The sequence below is a fragment of the Arvicanthis niloticus genome, chromosome 4 (assembly GCF_011762505.2).
Source record: "Arvicanthis niloticus isolate mArvNil1 chromosome 4, mArvNil1.pat.X, whole genome shotgun sequence".
Taxonomy (NCBI): domain Eukaryota; kingdom Metazoa; phylum Chordata; class Mammalia; order Rodentia; family Muridae; genus Arvicanthis; species Arvicanthis niloticus.
Window position 1 is genome coordinate 42,670,198 of NC_047661.1, and position 13,473 is coordinate 42,683,670.

The 13,473-nt window shown below is 37.6% G+C and overlaps 1 pseudogene across 1 annotated transcript in view; it reads right to left on the reverse strand.

Moving 5' to 3' along the window:
- Positions 1-5,137: 5,137 nt before the first annotated feature.
- Positions 5,138-13,473, reverse strand: part of LOC117707322 (glyceraldehyde-3-phosphate dehydrogenase pseudogene) — a 50,983-nt pseudogene continuing 42,647 nt past the window's right edge. The window contains exon 3 of the transcript XR_013109840.1: positions 5,138-6,327. The product of XR_013109840.1 is annotated as a glyceraldehyde-3-phosphate dehydrogenase pseudogene (transcript). The remainder of the gene's footprint in view (positions 6,328-13,473) is intronic.

Sequence of the window (13,473 nt, forward strand, 5' to 3'; positions counted from 1 at the left end):
TTCTTTTTTTAGAACCTTGGAAGTAAATCCAGGAAGTAGTGAAGGTTACTTTGTGAATTATCTAGTTTCTATACCCACCAACTCAGTAAAAATGTTCTGCATATTTGGTTAAAGTTTAAGATATTGTACTAATCTCATATATGCTTGGCTTTCTTCTATACTAGTTGTGTGAGCTTGAATACACACCTCTTTCTCACACCAGTATAGTAGATGCAATAATGTCTCAGTAATACACTTAAGTAGCAAAAATGTTAAGTAAAGTTTTAAATAAGAATTTATTGCATAACATATTAAGAACTTGGAAATGGGACTGAAGGAGCTGAGGGTGTTTGCAGCCCCATGGAGGGAGCAACAGTGTCAACTGGCCAGACACCCAGGAGCTCCCCAGGACTGGACCACCAACCAAAGAGTACACCTGGAAGGATCCATGGCTCTGGCCCCATATGTTGCAGAGGATGGCCTTGTTGGACATAAGTGGGAGAAGAGGCCCTTGAGCCTGAGGGTGTTTGATGCCCCAGTGTAGGGGAATGTCAGGGCTGGAAGGCAGGAGTGGGTGAGTGAGTGAGATAGTAGCCTCATAGAGGCAGGAGGAGAGGAGGATGAGATAGGAGGATTCTAAAGGAAAGACCTAGAAAGGGGAAAACTTTTGAAATGTAAATAAAGAAAATATCCAATAAAAAAGAAAAAAAACTATAAAAGTTTCTTTTCACAATAGAGACTGAAGAAATTTAAAAAAATCATCAGATCCTACAACAAAAACCTATCCTCAACAAAACTAGAAAATCTGGATGAAGTGGACAATTTTCTAGACAGATACCAGGTACCAAAGTTAAATCAGGTTCAGATAAACCATCTAACTCCTAAAGAAATAGCAACAGTCATTAAAAGTCTTTCCAAAAAAAAAAAAAAAAAAAAAGCCCAGGGCCAGATGGTTTTAGTGTAGAATTCTATCAGACTTTACAATAAGACCTAATACCAATCGTCTGTAAACAATTCCACAAAATTGAAACAGAAGGAACACTACCCAATTTGTTCTATGAAGCCACAATTACCCTCATACCTAAACCACACAAAGATCTAACAAAGAAAACTTAAGACCAATCTCTCTTATAAATATCTATGCAAAAATAATCAATAAAATTCTAACAAACCAAATCCAAGAACATATCAAAACAATCATCCATCATGATCAAGTGGGCTTTCTCCCAGGAATGCAGGAATGGTTTGATATATGGAAATCCATCAATGTAATCCACTATAAAAACACACTCAAAGTAAAAAACCACATAATCTCATCATCTCATATGATGAGAAAGCATTTGACAAAATTCAACATCCCTTCATGCTAAAAGTCTTGGAAAGGACAGGAATTCAAGGCCATACCTACACATAGTAGAAGCAATATACAGCAAGCCAGTAGCCAACATCAAAGTAAATGGAGAGAAACTTGAAGCAATTCCCCTAAAATCAGGGACCTAGACAAGGCTGCCCACTCTCACCCTACCTATTCAATAGAGTACTGGAAATCCTAGCCAGAGCAATTAGACAACAAAAGGAGGTCAAAGGGATACAAATAGGAAAGGAAGAAGTCAAAATATCACTATTTGCAGATGATATGATAGTATACCTAAGTGACCCCAAAACTTCCACCAGAATACTCCTAAACCGGATAAATGGACCCTGAGACAGAGTTATTAAATTAATAGGCTGGCAAGCCAAGGACAGGTAAGATTTTGCACAGAGCCTTACCAACCTAAGATAGAAGTGCATTGCTTTTGATTATGCATATTCCAAAACAGGTAAGGAAGACATTTTTGTCAGAATGACCTAAGACAGACCCAGTCCTGTTTATGAAGTAAAAGAGGGGGATATGTGGAGAACTTTTGTGGCTGCTTGGCAAGAATCAGACATTTGCCAGGGTCAAGGAAATGGGCTGCTTGGCAGGAATATGACATTGGCCAAGGACAAGGAAGTAGGTTTCAGGCAGGAATCTGACATTAGGCTAGAACAAAAAAATTAATTTTAGGCAGGAATCTAAATCTTAGGCTAGAACAAAGAAGTAATTTCTGGCAAGAATCTAAATCTTAGGCTAGGAGAAAGAAGTAGGCTTTAGGCATGAAAATGACTTTGGTCTAAGACAAGGAAGTAGGCTCAGATATTTCATTCATCCTGATAAGCCCTTAGAAACAGTGATCATGCAAGTGTTCATGGAATTTTGTTTATTGCCTTTCTTGTTCTTTGACTATTTGTGTTTATTGTCTTGCTTGTCCCTTGACTATTTGCATCTATTGTATTGCTAGTCCCTCAACCTAGAACTGATAATAATAATAATTGCATGCAATTAAAATAATATAAAAGCAAAACGGAGGAGGAAGATGGGATAGGGTTTTTTTTTTTAGGGGGAGAGAAGGAATAGAGAAAGGGGATAACATACAAACTGTAAATAAATAAAATATCCAATTTTAAAAAGTGTTTTTCAGGTAATGAGATCCAGGGACCTTAGGACTCCTATCAGTATTTCTCAGTTTGCTTAGCTCTGAAGATGACAGGCCTCAAGTCCACAGACCTCTAACTACTAATCCACACTTTTACTCAATCAGATCACTTTAGATGTACAGTTTCAGCATGAAAACAGCAAGAAAATTTAGGGTACCCTGTCTCCTTCAAAGATTACTAGTCCCACAATAAGGAATTTGTTGAGTATGTCTTGGAAATATAATCAGACAAATAAATGAAAAGAATAATTACAACTATATTCAAACAGCTCACATTAGGTTTGTGATATGTTTATAAAAATATAAAGTAGGAAGCAATATGTTTTGCTGGGTGTGTAGTCAGGTGAGGGAAAAGGGGGTGCCTCTGCAGGCCCATGCTGTGGCATACCTTTCCTCTGGTAGTAAGGACAGAGAAATGCAGAGAGAGAGAGAGAGAGAGAGAGAGAGAGAGAGAGAGAGAGAGAGAGAGAGAGAGAGAGAGAGGAGTAGAGAAGTAGAGGCTGGCCCTGAGCACATGGAGGGAGAGAAGGAAAAGAATGGGGAAAGAGGGGAGAAAGGAGAAAAGGACAGAAGGGAAGTAGAAAGACAAGAACAAGAAAGAGTGGAAATGACAAGCAGCCCTTTTACAGTGAATGAGGCATATCTGGCTATTGCCAGGTAACTGTGGGGCAGAGCTTAGAAAAAAATGCTAACAGTTTGAATATATCTGTAGGCTTAAATTTTTCAAAACCTATTTTATTTAGGGTTCCTCAAAGCTTCACCCTCCCTTCTAGACCAATGACCAGAGGTAGGGGAAAAAATTAATAAGAAAAGGGTGTTGTGAACTTGTTTAGAAGTAAGTTTCATGGGGTATTCCATCCTTGGTTGTCAGGATATCAGCAGTCCAGTTCAATAGTTAACAACAAGTATTCTTCATTAGTGGCATGATCCAGTAGAAAAAGCAAGGTTCCCCCAAGTCAGCCTGAGTCAGCAGAAGTAGGCAGAAACAGCTAGAATACCACCAGAAGTTCTTTGTGTGTTTCTCTGTATGAAGTAAAGACCAATGAAGATCAGCAGTTACATGGCATAGCAATGCAAGAGTCCCCTTTCACTGTTTGTGGGGTACTATTTATATTCTTTCTAAACTTCATGTGCCCTCTGAAAATTCTGTTTTCAGCAAAACATCACTTGCCCTTTCACAAGACAGCTTCCAGAAAAACATCAAATAACACAACTGACTTGGAAAAAAAAAACCAAGAAATTTCCACTTCATATTTTTCTTTCTGTTTTTCCTTTTTAAATGTCATTTTCTCTAACATTCACAGTCTATACATAATAAAAATAACTATGAGGACCATAAAACTAGAATTTTACATCACATTTTAAATAAGCTAATTATGTACAATGTGTCAAATAAAGTAACCTTTAATTTCTATCACTAAATAATAGTCAAGAAAAATAATTTTAATTATTTACATATTTATTTATTGATTTATTTATTTTTGCTATTATTCCCATTTTTTCTCTTTTTCCCCATTATCCATTATTACATAGAGGAGAGAGATCCTGGATTTAATTTTGTTTTCTCCCTGACCACAACCAATAACAACCATCAACTCTATATAAAAACCATAATACATCAAATAAACAACAATATTCATCTTACCGTTTGGGAATAGGGGAGTCATTCTACTTGTCTGGAGGAAAGGATATCTTTTAGGCTTTCTATAAAAATTGGGATATTGGCCAAACCCAGGAAAGTTAGCTGTATCTTTTCCTGTCTAGTTTCTGTGTTGTCCAATCTCTGTATGATCAATCATTTGGGCTAGACCTTTTGAAATTGATTTACATGCATATTTTGGAAAGATTAGTAACTGAGATATGAATCACTTTGGCTATTTTCTTTTGAAGACATTCATGTCTCAGATGATAAGAGGTTTTCCCTTGTCAGATCTAATCTTTGTAAGTTTTGTTAGGAACCATAGTTTTTCATTCCCTAACTTAAAACTATTGCAGGTTTCCATTCTAATGTCAATTGTCTGATTAGAGGAGTGTAGTAAGAATTTTGATTTTTTTTTTTAAACTTAGGTGTGTTATATGACTATATTTTTGTTTTAATCCCAGGTGTGGGATAAGAGGCTGCTTCACAGAAGGGACTGGGAGTGGATCCAAAAAATAAGACGGGTGCACTCTAAGACGGCTGTTGTTCCCATTAATGCTGTGATTTGTCAAATGGTCATGAACAAAGAGACAAGGAGAAGTTGTTGATATCCTCACCCAGAAGACTGAACTTGCCTCAAGTAGATTGCCCGACAGACAACCCTAATCAGCAGGAAGTAGTCTAGAGAGGTTTATATCCCTTTTCCCCTCTAACCTTCTTCTTCTCCTATCTAGCGTTAAGGAGTTGAAAGGGATTAGGGTGGGATAAGGGTTAAAGTGGAGGCACAGGTATAAGAACCCAATGAAGTCTCTAAAAAAAGTTCCATCAGAGAAGACTTCAGGGACATAGAAGCCTGGTAGCACATTGTTACTATCATAGTAAGGGTAACTTTGACTTGGTGAACATAAAGAGCATACTGGTTCCTTTTACAGACTTATTTTATTTATTTATTTATTTATTTATTTATTTATTTTTATTTTTGTGGGTGCAGCAGCTTTATTGATGATATTCAAAAGAGTAGAGAGGGCTCCCTAGGCCCCTCCTGTTATAGGGGTCTAGGAAGGAAATTGTGAGGGAGATGCTCCTTAGCAACTGAGGGTCTCTCTCTTGCTCTCAGTGTCCTTTCTGGGGTGGGTGATCCAGGTCTTTTTTACTCCTTAGAAGCCATGTAGACCATGAGAGGTTCACCATCCTGTTGCTGTAGCTGTAGTCATCGTCATACCAGGAAATGAGCTTTATAAGTAGTTGCCGTTGAGAACAATGGCAGCCCTACTACCAAAGGTAGAAGAGTGGGAGTTGTTTTTGAACTTGCAGGAGACAAGCTAGCCCTTTGTGTAGCCCAGGATGCCCTTCAGTGGGTCCTTGGATGCCTGCTTCACCACCTTCTTGGTGTCATCATACTTGGCAGGTTTCTCTAGGTGGCATGTCAGATCCACAATGGATACATTGCAGGTAGGAACACAGAAGGCCGTGACAGTGAGCTTCCTGTTGAGCTCTGGGATGATCTTGCCCACAGCCTCAGGAGCACCAGTGGATGCAGAGATGATACTCTGGGCAGCTCCACAGCCATCACGCCACAGCTTTCTAGAGGGACTGTCCACAGTCTCCTGAGTGGCAATGATGGCATAGACCATGGTCGTGAACCCTTCCATGATGCCAAAATTATCATGGATAATCTTGGCCATGGGTAGCTAAGCAGGTAGTGGTGCAGGATGATGCATTGCTGACAATCTTGAGTGAGTTGTCATATTTCTTGTGGTTCACATTCATCACAAACATGTAGAGCATGTAGTTGAGGTCAGTGAAGGGGTCCTTGATGGGAACAATCTCCACTTTGCCAGATGCAGAGCAAAAGGCAGCCCTGTTAACCAGGAGCCCAGTACGGCTAAATCCATTCACATCAACCTTCACCATCTTGTCTATGGAACTGCATGAGAAGATGTCTCTGGATCAGGGAGGGGCCTTAAGGACTTATTTTAATTTTTAATTATCTTTATATGTATCTGTATAAAGATGTATGCATGTATGTGCCAGCACTTACTGGGGACAGATATATTGGTTGCTCTCAAGCTGGAGTTACAGGCTGTTAGAAGTTCTTGACACTAGGGTGTGAAACCAAATTCAGGCCATGTACAAGCTCTCTTGGCTCCAGCAGGGTGGTGTTTCATGTTAGCAATAATATGATAAATTATCCTGTGAAGAGAAAACCAAAGACTATATTGACTTAAATGATTAGCTTGGGATGGAAATTCAAACTACCTAAAATATTAGAAATAAAATAATTAATAATATTTAAAAATATCTTAGTCCAGACTTCTATATAGATTACACTAATATATGAGTCAAACCATATCTACTGAGCAAATACAGAAGCAGCACAGGAGTGCAACCTATTTGGCATTGCTGGATATATATCAGTGTAGACACCCAGGTCACTTCTCTACACTGGACTATTAGAGACATGTGTATGAATGTGACCTGGGTTTGAAACAAACCAAGCATGTGAGAAACAACACTCCATATGTATCTTTTTGTATCTGTCTTAGTTTGCTTCATTGAACAATTCTCAGCTTCATCTTTGTTTTTACAAAATGGCAAATTCTTACTTATGGGTAAATAAATGAGTCTAGATTTAAATTCATATAAATAGTTACAAGGATGTGAATGCACATGTGTGTGTGTGTATGTGTGTGTATGTGTGTGTGTGTGTGTGTGTGTGTGGGAGAGAGAGAGAGAGAGAGAGAGAGAGAGAGAGAGAGAGAGAGAGAAAATGTGTATGTAAGACACGAAAATACAAAGGGAATGATGAGAAGGAGAAAGAGGTTTTCAGAAGGAGTGGGCAGGGCAATAGGACACTTGTACCTGAAGGCAGAAAAGGATTGCTGGGGTGGGAAAGGGAATCAGCAGGGGAGAGCGGGTATGGAAGTAGGAATCTAGGAGGAGGATCTACTAAAACCAAGTATTTGTTTAAATACCAGGATGAAATCTATCACATGGTATTCTAATTTAAACAGAACTGCAAGCTAAAAATAAACTCGGGCCATTGTGCTCTAGAGTTGCTGAAGATCCATTCTCATCAGCACAAGGAGCGGCTGTGTCGCATACGCCACAAGACAATGCTCAATATTATTGGTTTTGAAAAGCAAACAAGCAGAAAGCATGAAACATTTCTTTTTCTACTTACATTGCCATGGAACTAAATTTTGCAACAATAAAAAGTTTGGAAACTGAACAAATATATGAAAATCTAGCATGATCTTGGACATTTATTCGACGGAGGCCTCTTAACCTGCCTGCTTTGTTTCTTTGTTTCTTCTTTTCCTCCCTTCTGTCCTTCTTTCCTCCCATCCATTCTTCCTTCTGTATTTCTTTTTTTCTTCCCTCTCATCCATCCTTCCTTTGTTTACCATCCCTTTTGCCATCCTTTCTTCCTTTCATTCATTATTCCTTCTGTCCTTCCATCCATTCTTCTGTCCTCCCTTTCTTCTTCCCTCCTCCTCTTCCCCTTCTTCCTTACTCTTTTGTTGTTATTTTACATGTTTTTAGCTCTGTACACTGTCTACTCCATCACTCTTTCCCTTTCATGCTCTGGGCACCCACAAACACGTCTCCATCCCAAATACCATTTTTAAAATAGCCTATTGAATTCGATTAGTGCTGCCTGAGTGCACACTGGTGGAAATTTGGTGGAAAATCATCTACTGGACATGAAGATCCTACCAATCCTGTATTCATCCACTCCCATAAGTAAAGTGAGTCTTCTACTGCAAGCAGCCACCATTTAACCTTAGGTCCTCAAGGGTGGGCTCCTTGGTTCTATGCTGAAAATTACAAGGGTGTTGATCTTGTTCTGGTCTTGTGCAGGTAACCACAGATGTTCTGCTTTAGTATGTACAACAGCCATGCCATACCTGCATTTCAAGAAGACAGCATTTCACAAAATTCCACCTATTTTCCAACTCTTATATACTTGGCTTTATTCTGTTCCCTGAGCCTACTGAGGATGCCATAGATGATATGTCTATAGCTGAACATTCACAGAAAAGTGTTAGTAGATGGAAGAAAAGTAAATATAAGTAGGAATTTGCATCTACACAAATGAGTGACTATCAGTAGAAATAAGAAATAAATAGACAACATAAAAGTCTTCACATTTATATTTCATTAAATGGTAATATAATACATATAGAATAAATATGAGAATATGTACAGCAATTTTAGAATAAAATGTGGAGGGAGATAGGAATAGTCTCTTGAATAGATCTTGCATAATGTGTGAAAAAATATAAGGCTACCTGAAGGTAGAATGTAATTTTAAAAATTAAGTATTCTAAATAAAAGAACATACGTTAATATAAAATATAGATATAAATATTTGGGGGACAATCTCAATATTTTAAGGAAAATATTAAAGAAAATTGAAATTTATAGCAAGATGATGGTTTTTAACCTCATAAGAATTAGATTAAATATGAATGGTGCAAACATTTTTATTCAAAGGCAATTATTTTGGTCAGGCATGAGAGGAACATTTGGGAAGCAGAGTCAGATAGTTATGGGTGAGGACAATCCGATGAAAACAATAAGACCTATGTGAAGAAAAATAGCAAAAAGGAGGAAAGAAAGAAAGAAAGAAGAAAGAAAGCAAAAAAAATGATTATGTTGACATTGTCTTATATGGAAAACTAAGACAAAGTTATGGGTTGCAAATAAGAAAAACAATTTTAGTTATCTTTAAAACTTAAAAGAGTTTATTTTAAATTATATGAATATGATATTTTTGTCTGGGTGTATGTAATGCCAGAGAGTGCATTCAATTTTCTGGATCTAGAATTACAGGAGGCTGTGGACCACCCAACATTGATATTGGGCTCCGAACGCAGGTCCTCACAATGATATGTATGATTTCAGGTTTGCTTTGGTTTTATGTTTACAGTTGTGTTGTTTTTTTTTTAATCTTGAATCTACATTGTATGATATTGTAAGTGATCTAATTTTCATTTGGTTGGTGTTTTACTTGTGCATATATTTATTTTTCTTATATCATTGTCTTATTACTTTCATATTTAAAATGTTCTTTTGAGGTGGCTCAGTAATTAGGAGCACATATCACTGGATTTAATATATCACACCAGTAAATCAAAGATGTCAAATGAAGAAAACTAGAACTTAGTAATGTAATTATAAGTATAAAAATATATAAAAAATTGAATTGACCAAATCATAATTTAAAAACAACTTGGAAATATATGCTCAGCAACTCAGACTTATCTTAGAAATTCAAATTTTGATTTGCACACAAAATAAATTAATTCTAAAATCATGTAAAAAATTTAAAACCCATAGCTAATTTTTTTTCCTTTACTGTAAAAAGTGATCAAATTCAAAACAAAATTATACCAAATATTTCCTAGATTTTCTAGACTTGATAAAAATGTCTATGAAGAAAATCAAATGAAATTATGCAAAGTAATACAAATTTGAGTACTTCATTTTAAGAGTAAATAAAAAAGCATGTGTTACTATTTCCATTCAATATTATACTAAGGATCATACTTCATATACATGATGACAAAAAATACAAAAGCCTCTGAAATAAAAAAGGAAAAGTTAAACTTTTTCCAATAGAATATGATTATTTGTTCAAAAATATCTAAAGCAATATAAAGAGTGAATATGGTTCTGGAATGCCAATTCTATATGCAAATACAAATTATCTTTTTCATGTTGATACTAGATGCAAATACTGCTCTTTCTGACTTTTCAGTGATGCATACACACACACACACACACACACACACACACACACACACACACACACGCAAGTAGTTTGTTTACTAACTGCCTAGCAACATAATATTTTATGCTGTTGGATATTTTAGAGCTTGCAGATAGGCGCAATTTCCTTTGCAAAGTTCTTCCTTGTATATCTACAGTGTATAATTTCTGTTTTTCCTAAGGAAATTCAAAGTGAGCAGGGAAACGTGTGCTGAAGAAACTGTGCAATGGTTTATCATAGATGCTTCAGCAAACTGAAAACTGGACACTGATGTTTTAAAGTACATTTGTTGTATTCCCAACATACAAAGATCAGACGGATCATCTGGGACAGAAGGAGTATTTTGATCCTTATTTGAGACTTTTGGGGCATACTATATGTACCTACCTCTTCTTGACATTGCTGGGGAACATTGGAACTTCATGTGGATCAACACAGCATCAAAAACAGCAAAACATTTTGTAAGTTTGGAATTTTGTCAACTCTGAGTATTTAGTAACTTAATTCAAAATTTTCTTTTTTTTCTATCAATTATTTTATTTGCCTTAAACTTTACATTCTATTTTTATTATTACTTTTATATTTTTACAGTCCAGTCATTGCCGCCCTCCCTTTCTGCCCTCCCACAGTTCCTCACTGCATACCTCCTCCTCTACACCCCTACCTCACCCCTATTTCCAAGAGGATATCCTCCCTCTCACCCCCAAACCCCTGAACCCTGCAAGGAGTTCCCACTCCCTGGGGCCTCAAGGGTTAGGCAAATCTTCTCCCAATGAGGCCAGACCAGGCAGTCTTCTACTTTATATGTGCTGGGCCCTTGGATCATCTGCCTGGTATGCTGCCTGGTTGGTGGTTCAGTATCTGAGAGATCTCGGGAGTCTAGGTTAGTAGAGACTGTTGCCTTTTCTATGGGGTCTCTCCTCAGCTTCTTCCAGCCTTCCCCTAATTCAACCACAGGGATCCCTGACTTCAGTCCAATGGTTGGGTGTAAATATCTGAGTGTCTCAGTCAGCTGCTTGGTGGGCCTCTCAGAGGACAGCCATGCTAGGCTCCTGTCTGTAAGTACACCATATTATTGTAAGTGTCAAGCCTTGGAGCTTCCAATTGAGATGGATTCCAAGTTAGGCCAGTCACTGGATGGCCTTTCCCTCAGTCTCTTCTCCATTTTTTTGTCCCTGCAGTTCTTTCAGGCAGGAATAACTCTGGGTTAGAGTTTTTGACTGTGGGGTGGCAACCCCATCCCTTCACCTGATGCCCTGCCTTTTTTTTTTTTTATTTTATTTTACAACAATCCTAAGTTTTTAGTAATAGCAAAATTAAACCAGGAAGTCATCCATCTTGGGCAAGTTAGCTGATAGGGATTCAGAGTAGGAGCAACTTCCTCATGCCATATGACAGCCAAACACTATTTGGTTTTTTTTTTTTTTAATGTACTAGAAAAGTACATTATCCCCTAAACAGAATGTTCACATCACAATTTCTTACTAACACTAGAGAGGGTAAAGGGAGCAGTTTGCTTGATTCATGGTAGCCAGAAATTTTAAAGAGCCTGTTTATCAGATTTCTATCAACTGATGAACGGTTAATGAAGTTGTTACACGCCTACTCAATGAAGTATGTTCTGTCAAATTCTTTAACAGGAAATCTCCTTAAAAAAAATATTTTATGTATGTGAGTATGGTGTCGCTCTCTTCTGACACACCAAAAGAGGGCATTGGATCCCATTACAGAGGTTTGTGAGCCACCATGTGGATGCTGGGAATTGAACAGAAGAGCAGTCAGTGCTCTTAACCACTGAGCCATCTCTTCAGCCCAGGAAATCACCTTTCAATTCAGTACTATCAGTGTATACTATGTGGTGATGGGGTGAAAGGTGTAGATTAAAAACAAAAACAAAACCCTCAGCTAGGGATGCAAGTCAGTGTGAGGTGACTCCTGCAGCATGCAGGAAACTCTCCCCAGGTTGAACATTCAGTTTAAAACAAATACACACACCTCCAATCATCTTCAAGCATGCCACTTCTAGGTGATTTTCCACAAGAGATGGATGCCAACTCTCATAAAAATTTCCTGCAGTTGGATGGCCTTGTCGGACATCAATGGGAGAAGAGCCCTTGGTCCTGAGAAGACTCAATGTCCCAGTATAGAGGAATATCAGGGCGGGAAGGCAGGAGTGGGTGGGTAGGTGGAGAGAGTATCCTCATAAAAGCAGGGATATGGAGGATGGGATATGGGGTTTCTGGAAGGGAAATTAGGAAAGGGGATAACATGTGGAACGTAAATAAATAAAATATCCAATAAAATGATATTTTATTAAAAAAAAAAAAAGAAAGTTCTGTCATTAAATATGCAGGTAAATGGATGGATCTAGAAACAATTATCCAGAGTGAAATAACACAGATCCCAAAAGACAAATACAGTATTTTTTTTGTATATGTGGAAGTCATCTTTTAATCTTTAAATATGTATGCCCTGTCTTTCTACAGGAGGTGAACTCTACAAGTGCCCTGTCCCCATTCTTGGGCATTCCATCTAAGGTTCTCCTTTTGCTTCCTGAGAGTTTCTCACTTCCCAGGTCTCTGATATTTTCTAAAGGGTCTCCTCTCCTGATTCCCAAGGTTTTATATTTCCATTCATTCCATTCATTTGGCTGGCCCTCAGGGCTTCTCTCCTGTCACGCCCATGCTTGATCATGTTCCCCCTTTCCTCACCTTCTTCTACCGGCCTACTCAGGTCCCTCCCTCCTTCTACCTTCCATGATAGTTTTCGTCTCCTTCTCAAGTGGTATTGAAGCATCCTCACTTAGGCTCTTCTGCTTGTTAACCTTCTTGAGTTCTGTAGATTGTATCCTAAGTATTCTGTGCTTTTTTGGCTAATAGTCACTTAATAGTGAGTACATACCATGAATGTCCTTTGGGGTCTGAGTTACCCCACTCAGGATGGTATTTTTCTAGTTCCACCCATTCGCCTGCAAAACTTGACTTGAAAATTTTACGTTGAAGTTCATTTGCTGGTTTTCTCTCCCCTCGTGTGTGTGTGTGTGTGTGTGTGTGTGTGTGTGTGTGTGTGTGTGTACTAGAGATTAAACTCAAGGACTTGCATATACTAAGCAAGTGGTCTATACTGAACAATGTTCCACTCAATTTTAACTATTCTTTAATGTAGACCTTTAAAAGTAAGGATATGGAGAAATTCTAGTCAAATCAATTCTTAACAGTTTATATTAGTAACCAATATATTAGCTAAAATTAAAAAAAATCAACAAAACTCCTTTTACTATATTTTATACAAAATAAATACTAGAAGGAAATTCTGAAAAATGAATTTCAAGAAAGGTAGAATTAAGACACATTATGTTATTCTGAAACAGAGTTTGTTGTAGTAAACTCTAAAAATGCAGTTATTGAAATATTTTGTATCACAGTTAATTTGTAAAAGACCACAGGAACTGGACAAACATGGTTATACAGGTGAGCTCTGGTCTGCTCTGGCTATCTACCTACTACTCTAAGATGGTCTTGTGGGTTTTTTTCTACTAAGAAAATTACTTCATTTCTTGA